At 35.7% G+C, this 24718-nt stretch overlaps 1 long non-coding RNA gene across 2 annotated transcripts in view; it reads left to right on the forward strand.

Annotated features, from left to right (window-relative positions):
- LOC139046476 (uncharacterized) overlaps positions 1 to 24718 on the forward strand; it is a 113882-nt gene that overhangs the window by 67458 nt on the left and 21706 nt on the right. For both annotated transcript variants that reach the window (XR_011506578.1, XR_011506579.1), the window contains exon 2: positions 14663 to 14761. This is a non-coding gene — a long non-coding RNA (uncharacterized lncRNA). The remainder of the gene's footprint in view (positions 1 to 14662; positions 14762 to 24718) is intronic.

Consider the following 24718-nt stretch of genomic DNA (forward strand, 5'->3'; position numbering starts at 1 on the left):
GAATCCTGGGCGCGGACATGGCACTGCTCATCAGACCACGCTGAGGCAGCATCCCACATGCCACAACTAGAAGAACCCACAACGAAGAATATACAACTATGTACTGGGGGGCTTTGGGGAGAAAAAGGAAATATAAAATCTTTAAACAAAAAAAAAGAAGTCTCAACAGGGTTTGCCAATAAACTAGCTGCCCGCCAGAAAAACGCTCAATATTCTTTAGAGAAAGACAACAAAAATCTAGACTCTTAACAACAGCATCCACAATGCCCAGCATAAATCAAAAAAGTTATTAAACATGAATAAAAGCAGGAAAATGTGACCATAATCAGGAGAAAATCAATGAATAGGAATAGACTCAGATATAACACAGATGTTGAAATTGGCACACAAGGATTTTAAAACAGCTATGATGAACCTGGAATTATACAGATAAAAAATCTCAGCCAAAAAATAAATAAATAAATAAAGGGAAAGTATAAGAAAGAATTCAATAGAAGTTATAATTGTGAAAAATATAAAAACTGAAAAGAAAAATTCCCAGAATGGGTGTAACTGCAGATCGAGTACTGCTGAAATAAAAATGAGTGACCTTAAAGGCAGGGCAACAAAAACTATCCAAATAAACCAAGTGGAAGCAGAGAGAATAAAAAATGAATGGAACTTTAGAGACCTTTCGTACAATGAACTACATACACATGATTAGAATCCCACAAGGAGAAAAGGGAGAAACTGGGAGAGAAAAAATATTGAAAGAAATCATAGGCAAATTCTTCACAAATATAATGAAGACCGCAAGCTGTCAGATCTAAAAAGCTCAGCAAACCCCAAGGATACTGGTCTGAGTGAAAACTACACCTAGATGTATCATAGTCAAATTGCTAAAAAGTAAAAATGAGGAGAAAAATCTTAAAAACGTCCAAAGGGGAAAAAATTACATACATTATATACAGCTTTAAATATAGCTGCACAATAATAATCATGACTACTAACTTCTCGTCAGAAACAAAGCAAACCAGAAGGACACAGAATCCCACATTTAAAGTGCTGAAAGGAAAAAGTTAACGTGAAATTCAGTATTAAGTAAAAAATATTCTTCAAAATTGAAGGCAAATAAAGACATTTACAAATAATTCAGATAAACAATATATGAATTTGTCAAAAGCAGAATTTTCTACCAAAAAAATGACAAAGGAAGTTCTTCAGGCTAATGGAAACTAATACCAGTCAAAAAGCTCAGATTATATACATACATATGTATGTATATATATATACATGAATAAAGATCTCAAATAGTACATATGTAAATATAGAGGATTTTTATACTTTCTAAATTCTTCAAAAGATATTGACTGTTTAAAGTAAAAAATACTAATGATGTATTGTGGGGCTTATAAATTATCAGAATTAAGACATATGATAACATTAAGACAAAGATCAAGAGAAAATAAACCAAAGTATAATGTTGTAAAATTCTTATCCTATATAGGAAATGGTATAACACTAATTCAAGTTAGACTGTGATAGTTAAAGATGCATATTGTAATTCTTAGAGTAAGCATACACATACACTCACACAAAATTGCGTAATTAAAAAAACAATAGAGGAGATAAAACAGAATAATGAAAAATAATTGATAATTCAAAGAAGGAAGGAGGGGAGAATGAACAAACAAAATCAGATTGGACAAGTAAAAGATAATAAACAAAATAGTGTACTTAAACACAATCATATCAATAATCACACTGAGTATAAATGGATGAAATTCCTCAACTAGAAGTGAGAGATTTTTCAGACTGGATAAATAAAGTAAGCCCCACTTAAGTAATGTTTACAACAGATGTACTTTAATTCCAAAGATATAGATAGCTTAAAAGTAAAATATTTGAAAAGATACAGCATGCAAACACCAGTCATAAGAAACCTGGAGTGACTACAGTAATGTCAGACAGTATAGACTTCAAGATAAGGAGTATCTTTAGAAACACATATGGACAATAAGAAGACATAATAACCCTAAATGTGCATGGACATAGTAACAAAGCTTCAAAATATATTAACCAAAAAGTGACACAACTGGGGGCAGGGAGTGACAGACGGGGAGAAATAGGCACATCCACAAGTTTCATTGGAGATTTTCAATATTCCTTTCTCAGTAATTAATAGAACAAGTAGACAAAAAAGAATAAAACCATCATAGCATTTTAGCTACATTATCAAGTAAATTGACCTAACAGATATTCATAGAACATTACACTAAAAAATTGCATAATATATATTCTTTTCATAAGCATATATTCTTTTCATGAACATGAATTTCTTTAGAGATGCTCATAGAAAATTGACACATTGATCAAATTCTTGATAATAAAATAATACTCAATAAATTGCTAAGGACTGGAATCATGCAGAGTATGTGCATGATTTCAATATAAGTAAATTATAAACCCATAACAAAAATATCCAAAAAGTGTCCAAATATATGAAAATTAATTAACATAATTCTAACCCATTGGTCAAGAAGAAATCTCAATAGAAATTAGAAAATATGTTGAAATGAATAACAATGAAAACACAACTTCTCGAAATATATGGGTTTCAACTAATAAAGTGACTTGGAAATTTATATCATGAATGCACATATTAGAAAATAAGATTTAAAATCAACAATCCTAGCTTTCACATTAACAAGCAAGAAAAAGGCAAACAAATTGAACCCTAAGTAGTAAAGGGAACATAATAAAGACAAGAGCAGAAATAAATGACACAGGAAATAAATAGAGAAAACTAACAAAACAAAATGGATTTTTCAAAAAGGTTATTAAAATTTACAAATCCTAGAGGGGGAGAGAGAGAGAAAGGCTGAGACAGAGATAGACAGGAATAAAAGAGAACATCACTACACATGATCCGTAAATTAAAAAGATAACAAGAAAGGGTTTATAAACAACGAGCGCTACAAAATTTGAAATTTTAGGTAAAAGAACAAATTTCATTGAAAAATACAACATTTCAAAATTGATACAAGTAAAATATACAAGGAGATATAAGAAATTACAGGAAGAAGAAACAAGAAACAATAAGAAATCTAAATAGTCCCATATTGATTTGGAAATTGAATTTAAAATAAAGAAAAACTCTTCACAGAGAAAACTCCACACCCAGTTGGCTTCCATGGTAAATTCTAAAAATATATTTATGAAGAAATCATACAATTTTACACATATTCTTTTCATAAAATAGAGGAAGAGGGAATATTTCCCAACTCATGTAATGAGGCTGGCATAATCTGGATATTGAAACCAGACAAAGACATTGCAAGAAATGTAAAATTATGAGTGTAAAATTCCACAACTATAGCAACAAGTTGAATCTTGCAATATATAATAAGAATAATGTATCAAGACCAAGAAAATTTTATCTCAGGAATACAAATGTGCTTTAACACACAAAAGTGAAACACTGTTATTCAACTTTTTAAAAGAAAGAGAAACTAAAATATGATCATCTCAATAGATCTAAATTCGCTGCCCGTTTGTTTTTTAAGTCAGAAACTAGATATAGAAAAAAAAACCTTCACAAGCCAATGAAGAAATCTACAAAGAAATTTTGCAGATAATATCACACTTCATGAGAAAACACTAAAGATTTTCACCCTAAGATTGGAAATAAGACAGAAATAAAGTCTCCCACTATTTCTATTCATCATTGTAATGAAAGTCCTGGAAAGTCCACAAAACAAGAAAAACATACTGCATTGATAAAGACTGGTGAATAAGAAATAAAACCTTTTATCATAGTCAATATGATTGTGTAGGTAGAAATCCTAAGGAATATACAAATAAAACAAAAAAGTTCTGCTAGAACTAAGATGTGAATTTAGTAAGTGTATAAATTACAAGGTCAATATACAAAAATAAATTATATTTTCTATACTATGATAAATAAAAATAAAATTTAAAAAATATCATTAAGAATTGCATTTAAAAAACCCCATAAATTCCTAGAAATAAATTAAATGAAAGAAGTATACGATCTCTACACTGAATTCTAAAAAAAATATCACTGAGGGAATTTAAAGAAGACCTAAATAAATGGAGAGAGAGACTCTATTCATGCGTTAGAAGACTCAAACTGTTAAGATGGCAGTTCATCCTACATTCATCTGTAGATTCTAGAATTTCCCAACCAAAATTTCAACAGGATTTCTTAAAGAAATTGGCAAGATAATTGCAAGTTTATATGGAAATGTAAAGGACACAAACTATCCAAAATTACATTGAAAAAGAAGAAACATGTTGAAGGACTTACATTACCTGATTTTAAGATTTAATATAAAGCTAGAGAAATCAAGACAGTGTGGTAGTGGTGAACATAGATGGTAAATGGCAAAGTAGAAACAAATCACTGAAACAGAGAGAGGGTCCAGAAATAGACACACCTATATATGTTAATGAAGCCATCTTTTAAAATGGCCCCCAACAACCCCTACTTCCTGTAATTACACCCCTGTGTCGTCTTTTCCACATTGGATCATGGTTGGTCTGTGTGACTAATAAAATACAGGATTCTTTTCCTGCCATCTCAAATCTGTTTAACCAGTTTTGTGAGTTTTTAAAATTATTGTACCTTACCACCTTCTGCTGTCTAAACTGTGCATGGGTTGAGGAATGCAACAAAAGGCACAGCAAGTCACAATTCTCCCAAGGCTGTCAGTTTTTCTGGAATCTTTGAGATCTCCCCTGTATATATATATAGTATAACAGATGTCTAAGAATGTATGGAGAGTTAATTGTATTTTAATTTAGAATGTCCACTTGTTTTTCTTTCTACAGTTTCTATTTCTTGTTTACTGACTCATTCTTAATATGTTTTCCTTTAACTCTTTAATTATTTTAATAGCTGCTTTGAGGTCTTTGTCTGCTAAATCCAATAACTGGTCACACTCAGTCAGTTCTACTGATTTCTTCCCTCCTGTCCCCAGGGAACAGGCACATTTTTATATTTCTTCGTGTATCTGGCATTTTCTTATTAAAAATTGTACATTGTGGATAATTAGTATATAATTCTACAATCTATTGTGTTAGTCTGAGGTTTGTTGGGTTTTTTATTTAAGTAGTTAACATCTTGAATTCAAGCTACAAAATCTGTCTCCCCTCTAGTGTGCAGCCACTGATGATTCTGCTTAGTATTTGCGGGAGGAAAGTGGGAGGGTCTGAGTTCAATAAAGGTCTTCCCTGTTCCTGTATAGGACAGCAATCAGCCCAATATTTGGCTAGAGGTTATATTCAGACACCTCAAGCCTTTAAGGCTTCCACCTTCTGCTGTCCAAACTGTGTGTGGGTTGAGGAATGCAATAAAAGGCACAGCAAGTTCACAATTCTCCCAAGGCTTTCAGTTTTCCTGGAATCTTTGAGATCTCCCCTATGAATATATATATAGTATAACAGATGTCTAAGAATATATGGAGAATTAATTTCCTCAAGCCTTCTCTGCCTCCATCTCTCTTCCAAATCTCCTCCTTAAATGTCAAGCTTCTCTGCCACCTGTCCTGAGTCTGCCTCCTTCAGCTGCTTAAGATGTACGTTTTCAACACCCAAGCTGGGTTTGGGGTGTACCAAAATTCACCCAGGAAAGAGGGCCACTAATGGCCATTCATACCCAGTGTGGTGGAAGTTTTTCAGAAGTAAACACTTTTCAAGCTTGTATCTACCTTTGGTCATTTTCCAGTGCCCTGAAATTTTGTCTTGGATAATCTTGTCACGATTTATTCTTGTTTTCTCAGAAAGGAATCGCTCAACAATGTCATGCCACCATAACTACAAGTAAAGTCTCTGTGTAAGCATTTTCATTCATTCATTGAAATTCTAGGAGCTTACCCTGAGGACATAATTGAAAAAATGGCCAATAAAAGGTTTTTTTAAAGTGAAAGAATACATCTAATATCCAGCAATTGATTAGTTGCTGGCTATCTTGTAATGTGTCTATAGAAAATTAATAATTATTTTAGCTATGAAAAATATAGATAAAATTAACTAACTTGGTATAACATTCATGATATGATAGACTGTGTTTATATCATTTAAAAATAGATAAATACACTCATTCATATGGATATATGCTACAGAAAAAGCAGGCATGTAACAAATGTTAAAATGGTTTAAATTATGGTCAGATCATGGCTGGATTTTTTCCTTTAAACTAAACTTTTCTGTGTCTTCAGAATATTCTACATTAAATATATATTATTTTATAATCAGAAAAATGAGTAAATTCATTATGAAAATAAATTAGATCCATAGGACATCCCTTGCCTTATGATTTTAGCCCTCAGATGACTCTCTTCTAGATATGCTTCCCTAAGTATATTTAGGTAAAAATCCTTGTTTCTGCTTGAAATTATGGCATAAAAATATCTATGGGATGAATAAATATGGTAAATTATATTAGAATATTTTAAAAACACACTATAAAGAAAACACAAGTGAAAGTCAATTAAGTCATTTCAAATCTTTATGAATCCCAAATTTAAGTATCTAGCCCATCTCTCCCCCAAAATCCAGTCCTTATTGATATTAAATATCTCTAATTGGACAGGACCTAAGTTCAAGATAACTAAAACGTCCCTATTTTTTCCTAAATGTGTTCTTTCTCCTGATTTCCTATTCTTGGAAAATGGTATCATGACCTACCTCATAACCAAGTCCAAAAGCCTGGAAGGCTTCCTTTACTCTTGTCTTTTTACAACTCTTCTTTAACATTGGTCACCAATTCTTATAGATTCTCTTTTCCTAGTACTCCCTGAATCTACCCTTTTTACCCAGTTGCTAAGACTATTGCCTTATTTCAGAATCTCTTCATTTCCTAGTCGGAATACTCAACAGCCTCCAAGCTGGTCTCACCGACTTTAGTTCCTTCTGCTTTAATTAATTTAGTATTTTATTAAGGTATAATTTACTAACATAAAGATCTTAAATGCACACATAATAAGTACTTGATCAATTTTGACAAATGCATGCACTCAGGTAATTCCCATCTCTATCAAGGAAAAAAATTTTTTTATCATTCTAGGAAGTTCCCTTGTGTCTCTTCCCAGTAAATTATCTTCCCACCAGAAGCAACTACTCATGTGATTTCTATTAGAATAGATGAGCTTGTCATATGCTAGAGCTCCATATAAAAGGAATCACATAGTGTGTATTTTTTCTGTGCCTGACTTACTTTACTCGACATTATGTTTTATAAGTATCATTCACGATGTAGTGTTCATCAGTAGTTTGTTCTATGTTTGAGTAGTATTCCACTGAATGAACATAGCTTAATGTCTCTATCCAATCTCTCTTGAATGGACATCTAGGCTAGCTGAAGTTTTTGCTATTATGAATAAAGCTCATATTGACATTCTTCTATGAGCCTTTTTTTTGATGTAGACTTTCTTTTTGGGGGGGTAGAGGATAAAGACCTAGAATTGGAATTGCTGGGTCATACACTAGATTTCATTTGCCTTTTTAAGAAACCACCAAACAGCTTCCCAAGGTGGTTGTACATTTTATACTCCCATCTGCAGTGTATAAGAATTCCAGTTACTCCACCTCCTCTTCAATATTACATGTTGTCATTTTTTCTTAGATTAACCATTCTATTGAAATATTTTTTTTGGGGGGGGGTGAATAAAGTATTTTTAGTTTTTCATTTTATCTCTTCTATTGATTGTTTGCTATACTTTCTTGTGTTGACCTTTTAGTGGTTACAGATTTCAATATGTATCTTTAACTTATCAGACTCCATCTTCAAAAATGTTCAATTATTCCACAAAGAATAGGAATCTTCCCCAAATATACTTGCAACTTCAACTCACCCACCCTTTGTGTTCTTTTTCATATGTTTTATTTCCATATATGCTAAAAGTTATATTACATTTTTTTTAAAGATTTTAGTTTTTTCCTTTTTCTCCCCAAAGCCCCCCAGTATATAGTTGTATATTCTTAGTTGTGGGTCCTTCTATTTGTGGCATGTGGGATGCTGCCTCAGCGTGGTTTGATGAGCAGTGCCATGTCCATGCCCAGGATTCGAACCAATGAAACACTGGGCTGCATGCAGCGGAGTGTGCAAACTTAACCACTTGCCTATGGGACCAGACACTATATTACATTTTTTAAAATTTTAAAGTCAATAGTCTTTAAAAATTTTATGGTATGTAGTGATTTAAATATTTTTAAAGGTTCTTTTAGATATATTTTGCAACATTTCACTATTCCTGACATTCTTCATTTCTTCTTGCAAAACCAGGTTTCTATCTGATATTTCTGTTCAGAGAGTCTAAGCTCTGTTCAGTAATGTAATATTGAATTATAGCACAAAAGAGAAAATAAATATCTATCTCCATACTGACACAAATAAATTATTGAATAAATAAATTTGAAAAACTAGACAAATCTCCCATATAGAAGAATTTCAAATAATTTAGGAAGATATTCCCACCTCGTGAAGGTGGAGGATAACTCCCACACTTAAAGTGGGAGATGTGCATAGTTACTTCCTTCTAAAGAGTACAGTACGGAAAGTTGGAGAAGAGTAAATTTTCAGTGGAGAAACGACACGTATTTCCAAAGCCAGGTGATCAGGTTAATGTCATCAGTGATGTGTCGTGTTAATACTATGTACCCTTGTATGATGTGATGAGAATAACACTTTATCTCTATGATCCTCCTCCAAAAAGCCAATAATTTCAGTCTAACCATGAGAAAAACATCATCGAATTCAAATTGAAGGATAATTTACAGAATTCTAACCAGTATTCTTCCAGACTGTCAAGGCCGTGAAAAACACAAAAAGCCTGAGAATTTGTCATAGTCTAGAACAGTCTAAGAAGACACAAGGATTAAATATAATGTGATATCCTGGATGAGACCCTGGAAAAAAGAAAAGACATTAGGTAAAAACGAAGGAAATCTGAATAAAGTATGGGCTTTAATTAATAATCATGTATAAGTATTGGTTCATTAGTTGTGACAAATATAATATATTAACAATCGGGGGAACTGGGTATGAGTTATATGGGAACTCTCTGTACTATCCTTTCAACTTTTCTGAATATCTAAAACTGTTCTAAAATAAAAAGATTGTTTCAAAAATGAGCACTCAATAGAAATATAGAAATGTAAAAAATGGAAATTCTAGAGTTGAAAAGTATAAATAAAATGTGTTAGCAGATTTAAGATGGTAGAAGAGTGAATCTCTGAACTTCAAGATCGATCAATAGAAATTATTTAATTTGAAGAAAAGAGAGAAAAAATATTGAAGAATAATGAACAAAGCATCAGAGACCTGTGAGACATTAAACATACTGACATATGTGTAAAAGGAATCACAGCAGGAGAAAAGAAAGAAAAAAGTTAGAAAAAACATTTTATGAAAAACACTAATCTGCAGATTCAAGTTCAACAAACTCCAGGTAGGATAAACACAAAGAGATCAACACCTAGATACATCATAGTCAAACTGCTGAAAGACAAAGGGAAAATTCAAATGGCAAGGGAAAAACAGCTCTTTTTTTTTTTTTTTAAAGATTGGCACCTGAGCTAACATCTGTTGCCAATCTTGTTTTTTTTCTTCTTCTTCTCCCCAAAGCACCCCCTACACAGTTGTATATTCTAGTTGTAGGTCCTTCTACTCGTGGCATGTGGGACACCACCTCAGCATGGCTTGATGAGGGGTGCCATGTCCGTGTCCAGGATCTGAACTGGCAAAGCTCTGTGCCACTAAAGTGGAGCACACAAACTTAACCACTCAGCCACAGGGCCAGCCCTGAACAACAGCTCTTAAAATACAGGGCAACAACAGTGTGGTTAATGCCAGTCTTCTCATTAGACCAGAAGGCTATAGAATGAAATACTCAAAATGCTGAAAGGAAAGATTATGAACCATGAATTCTATATCCTAAAAACTATCCTTCAAGAATGAAGGCAAAAAAAAAAAAAAAAAGACATTCCCCAATAAACAAAGACTGAGATAGTGTGTTGCAAGCAGATCTGCTTTACAGGAAATACTAGAGACATTTCTTCAGGCTGGAAGAAAATGATAGCAGAGGGTCACTTTAATTCACAGGGAAAAAAATAGAGAGCAATGGGAATGGTGAGTATGTGGTAAAACATAAAAGACTTTTAAAATATATTTTTTCATAATTTCTTTTAAGAACATAAAATTATACAAAACAATGATTATATCACTGTATTGTAGACTTTATAATATACATGTATGCAATATATATGATGATAGCACAAGTGGGAGGTAGAATTACACCGTAATTCTGAATAACCAATCTTGAAACAAGATTGCTATAAACAAGATGCTATAATTCTTGGACTTAAGTCAGAATTAACCTGACATAGATTGTGATAAATTAAGAACACATTTTAATCCCTAGAGCAACCAATAAGAAAGTAACCTAAAATATATAGGGTTGAAAATCAACAGAGGAATTTAAATGGTATTCTAAAAACTATTTGTTTTACGTAAAAGAACACAGTAAAGGAGGAGCAGAGGAACAAAATACCTGAGAGTATGAAAAAAAATACACAGAATGACTGATGTAAATTTAACTTGATCAATAATTACATTAAATGTGAGTAGACTAAACAATGGAATCAAAAGGAAGAGACTGTCAAGATGGAGAAATGCAAGATCCAGCCATAGACTGTCTATACTTTAGGTTCAAAGATGCAGATAGGTTGAAAGTAAAAGGATGAGAAAAGATATGTTATGCAAAGAGTAACCATAAGACAGTTGCAATGCCTATAGTAATATCAGCCAAAATAGTCTTTAAGATTAGAAATATTACTAGAGGAAGATTTCATAGTGATAAGTATCAATACATAGGAAGATATAACAGTTATAAATGTATATGCATCTAAAAATAAAGCCTTAAAATATATGAAGGAAAAATGGACAGAATGTAAAGAAGAAATGTACATTTAAACAATATAGTTTGAGATTTCAGTACCTTTTCTCAATATGTGATAGAAGAGCTAGACAGAAATCGATAAAGATATAGACTTGAGCAACACCATTAATCAACTTGATTAACTGATGTTTATGAAGGCTCCACTCAAAAACAGCAGAATACATATTCTTTTCTAACATACACAGAATATGCTCGAATGGGCCATATTCAAGAATAAACCATATACTAGGCAGTAAAACAAGTTTTAATAAATTTGAGAGGACTGAAATCATTCAAAGTATATACTCCATCTATAATAAAATTAAATGAGATATCAACAACAAAGAAAATTTGGGAAATCCTCAAATATTTGGAAATTAAACATCACATTTCTTAAATAACCCATGGCTTAAGGAGCAATCACAAGCTTGAACTGAGTGAAGCAGAAAAGAAGTTACATATCAGAATTTATGAGATGCACCTAAAGCAGTGCTTAGAGAGAAATTTATAGTTTTAAATCCCATACTAGGAAAAAAGAAAGGTCTCAAATCAATAATCTAGACTCCTACCTTTAGAAAGTAGTAAAAGAAGAGCCAATTAAACTAACAGTGAGCAGAAGGAAGAAAATAGTAAAGATCAAAACAGAAATCAATGAAATAGAAAATAGAAAGCAGTAGAGAAAATCAATTAAACCAAAAGTTCGTTCTTTGGAAAAAATCAACAAAATTGATAAACTGTTGACTAGATTCACCAAGAAATTGCGAGAGAAGATACGAATTATAAAAATCAGTAATGTAAGAGGAAACTATGATGCTGATCCAAAAGAAATCAAAACAATTATAAAGAAATAGTCTGAAAAAATTTATGCCAACAAATTAGACAACTTATATTAAACAAATTCATAGAAAGACTTAAATAACCAAAACTGATTCAAGAAGAAACAGAAAATTTGAATAGACCCATACAAAGTAAAGAAATTGAATTAGTAATAAAAAATGTAGGCCTAAATGTCTTCACTGATAAATTTTATCAAGTATTTAAAGAAGAAATAATACAAATCCTACACAAACTTTTTCAGAAAAAAAGAAAACTATATACTGATACCCTTGATAAACATAAATGTCAAAATCCTTAACAAAATATTAACAAACAAAATCCAAAAACATAAAAAAGTGTTGTACACCATGACCGAGTAGATTGATCTCAAGAATACAAATTTGGTTTAACATATGGATGTCACGTAACGTAATACATCATCTTAATGAAATAAAGGAAGAAACCACATTATCACTTTAGTGATGGAGAAATAGCATTTGACCCAGTCACTCATTCATGATAAAAAACCCTCAACAAACTAAAAGTAAAATGAAACTTCCTCAACTTGATAAAAGGCATTTTAAAAAACCCTACAGCTAATATCATACTTAATGGTAAAATAATGAACTCTTTCCTCCTGAGACTAGAAACAATGCAAGAATGTCTGCTCTTACCACTTCTACTCAGCCATGTACTAGAAATTCTACCCAGTGTGAGAAAATGTTTAAAAAGGTAAATAAATGGAGAAACATTCAATTTTAATGTATTGGAAGATGATATTATGATGGCAATTCTCTGCAAATTAATCTACAACTTCAAAGAAACCCTTATCAAAATTTCCACAGGCTTTTATTTTTTTGTAGAAATTGAAAGATGTTCCTAAAATTTATATGGAAATGTAAGGGAACAAGAGCAGCCAAACATTTTGGGAAAGAAAACAAAACAAGAGACCAACTCAGTGGCATTGTGCTTATGTTCCTGTTGTCTGCTTCGGCGGCCCCGGGTTCACAGGTTTGGATCCTGGGCACAGACCTACACACTGCTCATCAGGCCATGCTGTGGAGGCATCTCATATACAAAAGTAGAGGAAGATTAACACAGCTGTTAGCTCAGGGGCAATCTTCCTCAAGCCAAAAGGAGGAAGATTGGCAACAGATGTTAGCTCAGGGCTGATCTTCCTCACCAAAAAAAAACAAAAAAGGAAATTTGGATGACTTTTACTTCCTGATTTCAAAACTATGATAAAGTTACACTAATCAAGACAGTATAGTATTGGAGTAAGGATAGCTATTTAGATCAATGGACACAATTGAAAGTTCAGAAATATAGCCTTACATATGTAGTCAATTGACTTTCATTAAAAGGGTCCAAGAAGATTCAATAAGGAAAAAATAGTCTTTTCAGCAGTGGTTACAGGAGAATTGAATATCCATATGCAAAAAGTGAACTTAGATCCTTACCATACATCACACGCAAAAATTAATTCAAAATTGATCACAGACTTAAATGAAAACCCAAAACTATAAAACTTCTAGGAGAAAATCTTTGTTATCTTGAGCACTCATGTGACACTAAAATCAAGATCTTAAGGGAAAAAATTGATAAATGGGACTTCTTCAAAATTAAAAACTTTTGCTTTTCAAAAAACATCACTGAGAAATGAAAAGACAAGCACGAACTAGAAAAAAAAAGTGTGTAAATCATATTTCTAATAAAAGACATCTCTAGAATGTAAAAATACTCTTACTGTTCTATAATAAGAAGACGAACAGCTCGATTGTAAGGGAACCAAAAGATTTAGACATTTCACCAGAGATGACATATGAACGACCATAGAACATAAAAACATTATCAGTATCATTAGTCAGTAGGGAAATGCAAATTAAAACCTCAAAAAAGAGACCAATGCATACTCACTAGAATAGCTTTAATTAAAAAAACTGACAGTACCAAGTGCTGGAGAGGATAGAGAGGAACAGGAACTCACACATTCCTGGTAGGAATATAGATTAGTGTAGCCAATTTTTAAAAGTTTGGCAGTTTCTTAAAATTCAACATCTATTTACCGTAAAACCCAGCAATTCTACGCATAGGTTTCTATCCATGAGAAATAAAAACATATATCCATCCCAAAACTTGTGCTTAAATGTCTATCAGGGCTTTATTATAGTAGCCCAAAGCTGGAAGCAAGTCAAATCAGTAAACAAAATATGGAAACAATGTAACACTGCTCATCGACAAAATCAAACTATTGGTATGTGCTACAACATCAATGAACCTTAAAAATATTATGGAAGGAAGCAAGGTCAAAGAAGCCAGATTCAAAAGACCACACGTTGCGTCATTCCATTTTAGTGAAATTTCTAGAAAATATAAATCTATACAGAGAGAAAGCAGTCAGTGGTTACCTGCGGCTGGGAGTAGGAGCTAAGACTGACTGCAAATGGGCATGAGGGAAATTTTTGGGTTGGGGAAACGTTCTAAAGCTAGATTATGAGGTTTGTTGCACAACTCCATAAATTTACTAAGAATTATTGCATTGTATATTGCATTGAGTGACTGATTTTATGGTGTGTAAATTATAACTTCAATGAAGTTGATTAAAAAGTGACTATACATCTTTCAGAATCCTACTGCTGCAATTCCGGCCTCAGAGGTGATGGCCAGGGCTTTGCGTAAGCCAGTTAGGCTCTAGATGGAAAGTGTTTGTGTTCTTTCTATCCAAGAGTTGTGGCTAGAATAAAGTCTGTGGGTATACTGAACACAGTTCTAGTTTAACAAAGGCAATTGGAAATCAACTCATACCTTTTGATAATCATTCAATCTTTTTATAAACTAAAATTTTTCTTTTTCTTTTTGGAGAAAGTTCTTTTAAAAATCAAGTTAAAATGTTTTTGATTTTGTAGCACACTTCAAGAATGAAAAATCTTTGGGAAAAAACGCTTTGGGATTTATTTTTGATTACGTGTGTAACAAAAAAGCTGAAAAAAGAGCTCATTTTAAAGGTAAGACATTCTTTCACTTCACTTTTCCTTTATATGTCCTTTACTCATTCCAACGACATATGTCTGTTTGTATTTTCTAAGCTCTGATTTTTCAGAACTCTCTGCCTTCATTTTATCAAATCTTACTTTTTGGTGGAACATGTTTTTACTATAGTATTAGTTAGGGTTCCCCAGAGAAGCACAACCCAGAGGATATATCTAATGCATAATACATGTATTAGTTGGCCCTCAGTACCCATGGGTTCTGCATCCATGGATTCAACCAACCACAAATTGAAAGGCCTATGATGGTTGCATCTGTACTAAACATATACAAACATTTTTTTTCTTGTCATTACTCCCTGAACAATACAGTATAACAACTATTTATAGAGTGTTTACATTGTATTAGATATTATAAATAATCTAGAGATGATTTGATGTATACAGGAAGATGTGTAGGTTATATGCAAATACTACACCATATAAAAATATAAGAGAATTGAGCATCGTGGATTTTGGTATCCATAAGGGCTCCTGGAACCAATCCCCCATGGATACTGAGACAGCTGTATATTACGAGGAGGAACTGGCTCATGCCATTATGGAGGCTGAGAAGTCCCACAATCTGCCATCTGCAAGCTGGAGACCCAGGCAAATCAGTGATGTAATTCCAGTCTAATTCTGAAGGTCTGAGAACAGGGGAGCTGATGGCCCTCCCAAGGGCAGGAGAAGACCGATGTCCCAGTTCAACCAGGCAGGCAGTAAGGGGTGAATCCTCCCTTCCTCCACCGTTTTATTCTATTCAGGCCCCAACAGATTGGGGATGTGGTCATGCCCACCTACCCTGGGGAGGAAAATGTGCTACACTCAGTCTACTGATTCAAATGCTAATTGCTTCCAGAAACACCCTCACAGACACCCAGAAATAATGCCTGACCAGACATCCAGGTGTCCCATGATCCAGTCAAGTTGACACACAAAATGAACTGTCATAACTATTCTATATTATGCTTGCCTTCATTACAGACAACAACATTAATTCTAACAGGAACAGGAAATTTAAGATCTGATCCTACTGCTTCTTTTGCTCGCTCTCTGGCCACTGCCCTCATTATCAATTTGGCCATTCCCATTCCGTGCGTCAGTGTTCTCATTTGTAAAATGATGGATACATACAAGTACCTTATAATGTTACTTTGAAGTTTGAAAGAGATAAAATATTTAAGGTACGTAGTACATCCTTGGCCCTCAATAAAGATTGGCTTCCTTTGCCTTTTCAACAAATGTTTGTCAAAAGAATGAATGTTGGGGCTGGCCCTGCGGTTGAGTGGCTGAGTTCACGCTCCGCTTCATTAGCCAAAGGTTTCGCTGATTTGGATCCTGGGCACAGACATGGTACCACTCATTAAGCCATGCTGGGGTGGCATCCTACATGATACAACCAGAAGCACCTACAACTAGAATATACAACTATGTACTGGGGGGCTTTGGGGAGAGGAGGAAAAAAAAAAAAGAAAGATTGGCAACAAGATGTTAGCTCAGGTGAATGTTGAAGGTAGGACATTTATAATAAAATCTCTCCATGGAAATAATATCACACATGAAAATTATTAGATTTTTAGACCTATCTATAAAGACTGGTTTAATCCATTATATTGCTCTGTGATTCTCAATCTGGGGTCTATATATTACAAAGTATATACAATAGCATATAAAATATACAGAAAATCCAGAATAAACATTACTTATGTTTTGGAACTGGCTATTTTTATGAATACAGTCATGTGTTGCTTAATGACAGGGATACGTTCTGAGGACTGTGTCATTAGGTGATTTCATCATTATGCAAACACCATAGAGTATACCTACACAAACCTAGATGGTATAGCCTACTACACACCTAGGCTATATGGTAATCTTTTGGGACCACTGTCACATATGGGATCTGTCATCAACTGAAACATTGTTATGTGTCCTATGATTGTATAAATAATCTAAGAGATTTTCAAACTTAAATAAATATAGCAAGAAGTAGAATGCAAAATACTCATGAATGTTTAAGATAAGTCATAAATCTTCAGAAGAATGTTCACAGAGGAAAGAGGTTTGGGAAAATGAGTTTACACAACCTCTGTCCTTTGATGAGCACTTGGGTGAAAAATCTAATCCTCTCTCGGCCAGCTTCAAAACAGTAAGTTCATAATGGTACTTCAGAGGCAACCTTCAAAGTTTACTATTGTTGCTATGGGACAATATTGCACTGGAAATTAGTTACAGAGACATGAGTCTACACCACTCCCATCTCTACCTCACTACCTTTTCACTGGCCAGAACGCACCTTGACTTGTCTCAAACAGTGGGAAAGGGAACGAAATTGAGAGTCCCAAGCTGGAGGAAATGGGAGTTCATGGTTCTTTTTTTTTTTTTTTCCCAAGTAATTTTTTTTTTCTTTTTGGGAGTTCATGGTTCTTGAGTGAGGATCCTCAGTAGTAGGAGAAAGGATCGAGGTAAAGATCTTGCAAGATTTGGAGGGAGTTCAAGTCTTCTGCGAGTAAGCTCAGAAAGTGAAGTCTTCTCCTCCTCAGGTGAGGAAGAAGATCAGGCTGCTTAGCAAGTCCTTGACAAATGGCAGTGATGGCTAAGGTCTTCAGCTTCAGGAAGCCATCCAGAGATGAAAGATCTGTAGCTTTAAGGACAGCCTGTTGACCCTCTGCCATTATGGGTCATGGGGCAATTAGGGAAAAATGTAGGGGAAGGAAAAACATCTCAAAGAGGATGGAATAGCTGAAATGCTTGATGAGGGAAGCCTGTGGTGGCAATAGAAGTAAAGAGTTACACAGAAGGAAAATGAGTCCCTAGTCAGAGTGGCCCTTCAGAGTGGTCACTTGTAAAGAAGGGATGCTCATATGGCAGACATTCCAAAGCTGGGGACTCCTGTATACATACTAGATTACCTGAGACAAGATAGTAGTATATGACATATATGAATAAACAGTAGGGAGTAAAGATCATGAACTGGAGACGAGGAAGACACAGCTGTCTCTTAGATGTATCTTGTTTGGCTTGCCCATTGCTTTCTAAACAGGAGGGAGTGTCACATACATATTGAGATTTCTGGATTTTACTGAAGAAAACAGCATGAGATCAGATAAAACGTACTCACATTCCAGCAAGGCAACATCAACTGGAGTGTGCACTCTCCAGCTGTCCACAGTCTCCTCCGTGCCCTATTGTCTCACATTCAGCTCTCTTTACTCATGTAAGTGAATCGTCCAGATCCTGGAGGCATGTAGGATTTTAATCCCTGCCAAAGACTAAGTATTCCAGGAGGCTCCATAGCATTCATTTCTTTATTAGAATTGACTTAGGGAGTCCTACGTCTCGGAACTTGTTTAGCCACCTGTCCTAACTTAGCTATCATTAAATTAAATGAGATGTTATATATAAAAACCACTTACGACAGTGTCTGATGGAGAACAGATACTCAATACTAACAATAATCATACTATTAACACTTATTATCGCTTCTAGGAAATGAAAATCAATGTTGAAAACCTTCATTCATATTTTTCACTGATTCAGTCCAGCCAGTTCTCACCACTCACTAATACTAATTTTTCCCCTCAGAATCTTTTTACTCAAAATGAATCAAATCCGCACTTATCAATGGGTCAATATGAGCCTGGCTGTCCCTATTGAATTCTACAAAGTACAGTGTTACCTGGTGTTGCTTATTAGCTTGTTTATTAATGACCTGCTGATGGAAGAGGGAGCCTGACAACCAAACTAGATGTTAGCAGCTCTTCTCTGGAGAAGAAGATTGAAACGCAAAGTGAACCATTTTGAAATAAAGCAGGGTATTCCTAGGATGGACTTCAAAAGGAGAGGTTTCTTTGTAATGTATTTAAGGAAGAAATTAAAATAAACTGCATGAATAGGAAATGCAGTCAGAAGTGCTTGGAGCGAGCACAGCCCTAAAAGCTGTGATCATCTCTGAAGACTTTATCAGGGAGTGGCCAGAGAACTCAGCCAGCTGATCCCAGCCTTTTCTTAAGCTGAGGAGGGTGCTTGAGCTGATACCAGGGAATATGGCTGGAGCCAGGGCAGTGACCCACCGGCCCAATCAGGCGAGGGCCCCGTGTGCTTTCTCACAGCCCAGGGCTCCCTTCCCTCCGCGGAGAGCTGCGCCTGGAGTCAGATGCTTGAATTTGTCAAACATAGTGAGGATGGATGCCTTGGGTGCTTCTCGTGCCTCAGCACCAGTCAGGTTTTCATTTGAAGCCCCTCTTCAATGTTTCTGTCTACCCCTGAGCTGGAACTCTGGAAAACTGCAGGAAAGAGCAGTGACAGTTATTAAGCGTAAGAAATACCCCCTGGGAAGACAGGCAGGAGGATTTGGATGATGTTGCTGGAGGAGGAGAGGAAATCTCAATGTACTAGTCTCCACAAAAGAGGATCGAGATGTCCGTAAGTAGGCAGTTAAGGTGAGGCATAATAAATCAAAGAATCAGGGCTGTAGAACAGCAAAGATGCTTAAACACTGTGCGTTCAGATCCCTCATTTGACTGGGTGACATGGAGGCTTAGAACGCATCAGTCACTGCCTTATCTGCAGGTGGTGTCAGAAACGGGGAAACCTCAGGACTCCTAACCCCTCACCTCCTGCTTTCCCCCTTCGTAAGCCACTGAAAGTATATTGCCAGGGGAAGAAAGAACAAACACAGGCCTGGGAAGATTTTAAAAATCGTCCAAAGTTCCCAATGGGCAATAGATGAATCAGTATAAAACTAGCTTCTACATTCCCCTCTCTGGCTGATCATTAAATCATTCTTTTCCTCTGAAGCTCTGGTAAAACCTGGACTTTTCCAAACATTTTAAGCCAAAAGCTACCAATCTACCTTGAATAAGATTCCTACAGCTAGTAGAACTTTTAACAAAGATACTCAAGGTCTCTCTTCAACAGATTTTGCTCAAAACCTTCCAAAAAAAAAAAAAAACACGCCATTTTCTGCTATGAGAAGATCGGGTTTATTCTTATGGGATCATATTTTTCCTTCTTTTTCTTCTTTGACTAGTGAGAATTCAAGCTTTCCCTATGTTTGGTTGTCCTCAGCTGTGGCAAGGAAACAATAACATTCGATGTGACTTTTGTTTCCGCTCCCTGTAATTTGAGTCGACAGGCCCAAGTTACCTCTGTTTCCATAGTGCCTTCCGCTGTTCCGAAAGACAAAGACACTCTCGCTACCTGACAGCTCCGTGGCTTGTACCTGGGAGTTTCAGGTACAGAGGCTGAGGACAATGGCAGGGTCCTCCCATTAAGTAATGAGAACATCCTTTCAGCATCTGGTGTGAGGGCCCCTGGCATAGAGTTACAGGCCAGATATGCATCAGGATGGTGCAAAGCTGTCTCCTTCCTTTCTCTTTTCGTTTCTCTCCCTGTCTATCCCACAACAGTCTTCCTCAATAGCGAACACTATCTGAAAGTTTTCAGTGTGCTGTCAAGCTCCAAACTAGAAGCAAGAGACTCTTTCATTTTTCTCCCAGGAAACACGGCCAGTATGAAGCCAAGGCCCCAGGTTCGTAATCCTGAAGTCAGAATTATCATCGCAACAGAGAACAGAGAATCAGTCATTTCAGACGGCTTGAGCTCCCAGAGGGTGCTGGGGGGCGCATGGGCTTTTCTGCCCTCAGGCTGCGGTGGGCCTGCTTCTATCATTACCAAGCCAGGGAGGCCTCTCAGGTGACGGGTACACTGCGTTCTTCCTCAAGTTCATCTCCAGATTGCTCTAACAGTTCAGCAACTTACTTGTTTCCTATCGCCTATTTTTATTTTATTTATTTATTATTTTTGGTTTCTTTTTCCAGTCTGGTGTGATTTTACAAAGACATGACAATTTATATTAATAAACTCCTGGTGTTTTCAAGGTTAAAATGAACCCATCAGAACTGATCACTGGTGGCTGATGATGACTTCTGTCAACTCTAGGCAAACGCTTAAAATTCTTAAGGGCTTACTAAGCAAGAAAGCCTGTTGCTTATGCAAAATGATTTAACTAAAAATAACGGGCCAGCGGAGAAAGTGACTCAGAGACTATCAGCTATTGTCTCTCAATTCCATTCCTTTTGATCATTAACTAGTGCATTTCTTTATTTCTTGTGATAAGAGTCATGGCACTAGTGAATTCTTTTTTGTTGCTGTTACTGATTAGTTATGTCAGTTGAAGCATTTTTACTTTCTTCTTAATTTTGTATTTCATTCCTAGTATTCAAAAGTATTTTTCAGAAATGCAGTGTTAGTTACAGAGATTATAGATTGTCTGCTGTAGATTATAGACTGCTGAAACTTGAATATAGTGAAAAGAATACATGTTTTAGTAGGGAAGACGTATGGTAAACTCTTATTTGCTTTATTCCTTCATATACAAGCTTTATATTTTCAAATTTTGTACAATGGAATGCATCTTAGAATTGATGTGTGCATTTAATGTAGAATTTCTTTTCTCGCTGCAAAGTTATTTAATCAGTGATGTACTTTGATGGCATCTTGCAAATGGAGTCATGTGGTGATTATAATACCTTATATCATGAGCATTGTAAAGCACTTTTAGTTCTGCTCATTTGCAGATAATGTGTACATTTTGCATACTTGTGTACCTAAATTCTATAGAAAAATATATATAGGACATCCTGTCTTCCCTTCTCTACTCAAGCGATCAGAATTTCCTAGATAGTAAAAGGGGTCATGTCCAAGAAAACTCAGGACAGATTTCAGAAAAGGATAGAAATAGCAGCAGAAAGTTAAGACTCTATTAAGAAATGCATCTGTACGTGAGACCAGCTCTCCTCTACAACTCCTGCAGGAAGCCACTTTACTTCCAAAGTTGAGCTCTCATCTGTAAAACCAAGACAATAAAGCAACTCTCTCAAGACCACAGCGAACCTCTTGTGAGTTCTCTAAGCTCAAACACAATGACAAAGAGTTAGGCATTACTCAAAAATTTTGACGGTTAATATTTCTTTCTTTAACCAAACTTTAGTGTTTGACCCAATATTGATGATTGATGTTTCTTCTCAGTTGTCTGCTAATACTGTTTCTAATCTCACTCTTCAGAGTGAGCTACACTCTGATCTCTAATGCCAGATGTTATGAAGAGGAATTGCTTAAAAAGCAGGAAGAATAATGTTCTTTTAGGACTCCCTCAGTATTCTTAAGAATACTGGTGGGTAAAGGCAGTTCCGAGAGTAATTTGAAATAACTTAGAGAGAGGAAGTACTGCAAACCCAATATTTCTCTCAGAAGCCACACTACAAGAGTATTTTATTGACCAGAACTAGACTTGTCAAGATTTGGTATTATGATTCTGGGGACACTAGGAAAGAAGAGTTGGAGTCTTTTGGATGGTATCAGTTCTTTCCAATTTCTGTGTGCCCATATTTATCTAAGAAATGATTTCTGTTTTAATTATTTTCTGTCAAGCATAGAGTATTTTCACACGCGACATTGAAGGACCATGGCTTAAAACTTGTCAACACTGCCATTCCTTAGAAAAAATTGGGAGTGTTGTGTGCCTATATGGCTAACATATTTCTCTAGCTACTCATCACATTTCCTATTCCATGGTACTATTCAAATGTCTGTCTTTCCCTTGAATAATCACAATGCCTTATTCAAATGAAAAATGACAGCCCACATGGTATATACATGCTCCTAGTTAAATATTCAGCATTCAAATCAAGATTTAGAGAAAAGCATAAAGATCCTATAGTGTATAGGACATTCATAAATTATGCTTCTGATGAATGCTTGGTCCAGGTTTTTCATATCCCACTGGTCAAAAACAGATTTGCTAAATTTCATCCAATATGGCGGCTCATAAGCAGTGGCGGCATATGTAATAACATGCCAGGTCACCATTGACAGAATATTCCCAAGGCTAGCAGTTATCTTGTCAATAAATCCACTTTGTCCCATGTGTAGCAATTTCCAGAGAAGGCAGCTGAATTTCCTCTGCATTGTGATCAATATTGTGCTGTGACAGGAACAGCAGAGAATGTGTTAATTCTGTTAATGAGAAGCTGGCTCAGAACACAGGAATTCACATCAGGGAATTATCAAAATAAAAACTGTGGTGCAAAATATTACTTTCCCACCACTCCATGTCCCCAGTAAATCTTTTTGTGAGTCTATTAACGCACTAGACTCAAAAAATATAACTTTTCTGCCTGGGCCCATCGTGCTAACAGGGGAGTCATTGTGGTGGGAATGGCTTCTTTCTTTCTCAAGAATTCTACGAGCTGAAAGTACAGCGACAATGAGACACAAAAACATTTTGTGCTGCACAGATGCTATGCCCATAAGAACCAGCCTGAAATGCCTTTCCTTCAAGATTTAGCTATTTCATAATTATTCTAAAGAACTACCAATGACTCTATTTCTCCTGCCCCACCTTAGACCCCCTAAGTCTACAGGACTCAATGGCTGTTTCCCTGGTCACCTCTAATGAGTGACAGCATGGAAGGTGGCAGGACATCTCAGCTAAGCAATTCAGGCCCTGCCTTTAAAAGCATCTGATTTTCATTTTTCCTCTGGCATTTTCACACATATCCTTTTACAAACTTGATTCATTTCTTTTTAGCTCTGAAAAAAATGTTCTCTGGCTGGAATGAGAAGTCAGGAATGTGGGAATTCATACATTGCGTGCATGTGTGGTTAGTGCTGTGTGTGCCATTTGCACACATCACTGACTGGGGAAATTAAATCATTTTTGGATACAGTTTGTGGCAAGAGCACCCAATGTGCCAACTCCAGGTCTTTGAAGTAACATTCTGGACAACCTGTTATTGAAGCATTTCTTGCCAACCTAAAGTAGAGGAAGTACCCATTGAAAGAGGAATATTTTCCTTTTCTTGCTATTCAAGCCACACAGGGACATTCTTTCAACTCATCTGAAAAAAAGAACTTCTCAATGTTTTTTATTTTCCTTCCATCTGGTGAGGACATAATGACTTATGATATAAATATTTTCTCTTAAGTTCTCCTCTTGCCTCTCATCTCTTCTAAAGTAGGATTTTATAAACATATGTGTAAATTAGAGATGGTTAATGGAGGCAGATACAGTTAAGAGAAGAACCCACTTCAAGGGGTGAATGACTGGCTTAGAGATAAAAGCTTAGAAGGATAAGTTGACCCTCTCACTCACAGGACTAAGGGTTCCTGTCCCAAGTCCAAGTAGAGGCTCTGGGAACTCAAGCATGCTGCTTCCCCTCTGGACATTGGATGGATAAAATAAAGATAATGACCACTGTGGCGTCTGCCCCTTCCGCAGGGCTGTCCTGAAGGCTTAGCTCATCAAACAGGGGGAAGAGGACTCTGGAGCACCAACCACACATTAACAGTTTGGCTGACAGTAGATTCTCTCCTTTGTTTCCCAGGGTTAATGGATTTGTGGAGAGTTTTTTTTTAACAGTTTGTCCTACTGGGTTTATAATGTGCTGAAAAAGTCAAAATCCACATGATAAGAGAATTTTAAAAGGCCTATCAACTCCAGCTGGTACATCAAGGACATTAGATTTTTACCACTGCTAAGAGTTCTTCAAACCAACAACTGGTTGAAGCAACCAGCAGCCTTGTCCTGGAGAGAGACAGGGTTTCATTTTCATTAGCTCCCTGATTCCCAGCTTTGCACCACGGCTTTCTGATTAACTTCTGGTTTTGTTGAGAGAGACATAGGGGCATCCAGTTTACTTAACTGACTGTGGTTGAGAGTTGTGCCGTCCAGTGTCCAGTGAGGCTGAGGAGCTGTTCCTCAGACCCTTCCAGGCACATAGTTTCTCTCTCTGCCCTCACCCTCACAGAGGCAAGGAAAAGCCTCTGTCACCAGAGCCTGCAGGGGGCTAGGTTGCCCACACGGCAGCCTGGCTGAGCCTCTTCCTTCTAGTCTGGAAACCGAATCCAAAAGGTGCTGACTCTGTGCTC

This window comes from Equus asinus, chromosome 10, assembly GCF_041296235.1.
Source record: "Equus asinus isolate D_3611 breed Donkey chromosome 10, EquAss-T2T_v2, whole genome shotgun sequence".
Taxonomy (NCBI): Eukaryota; Metazoa; Chordata; class Mammalia; order Perissodactyla; family Equidae; genus Equus; species Equus asinus.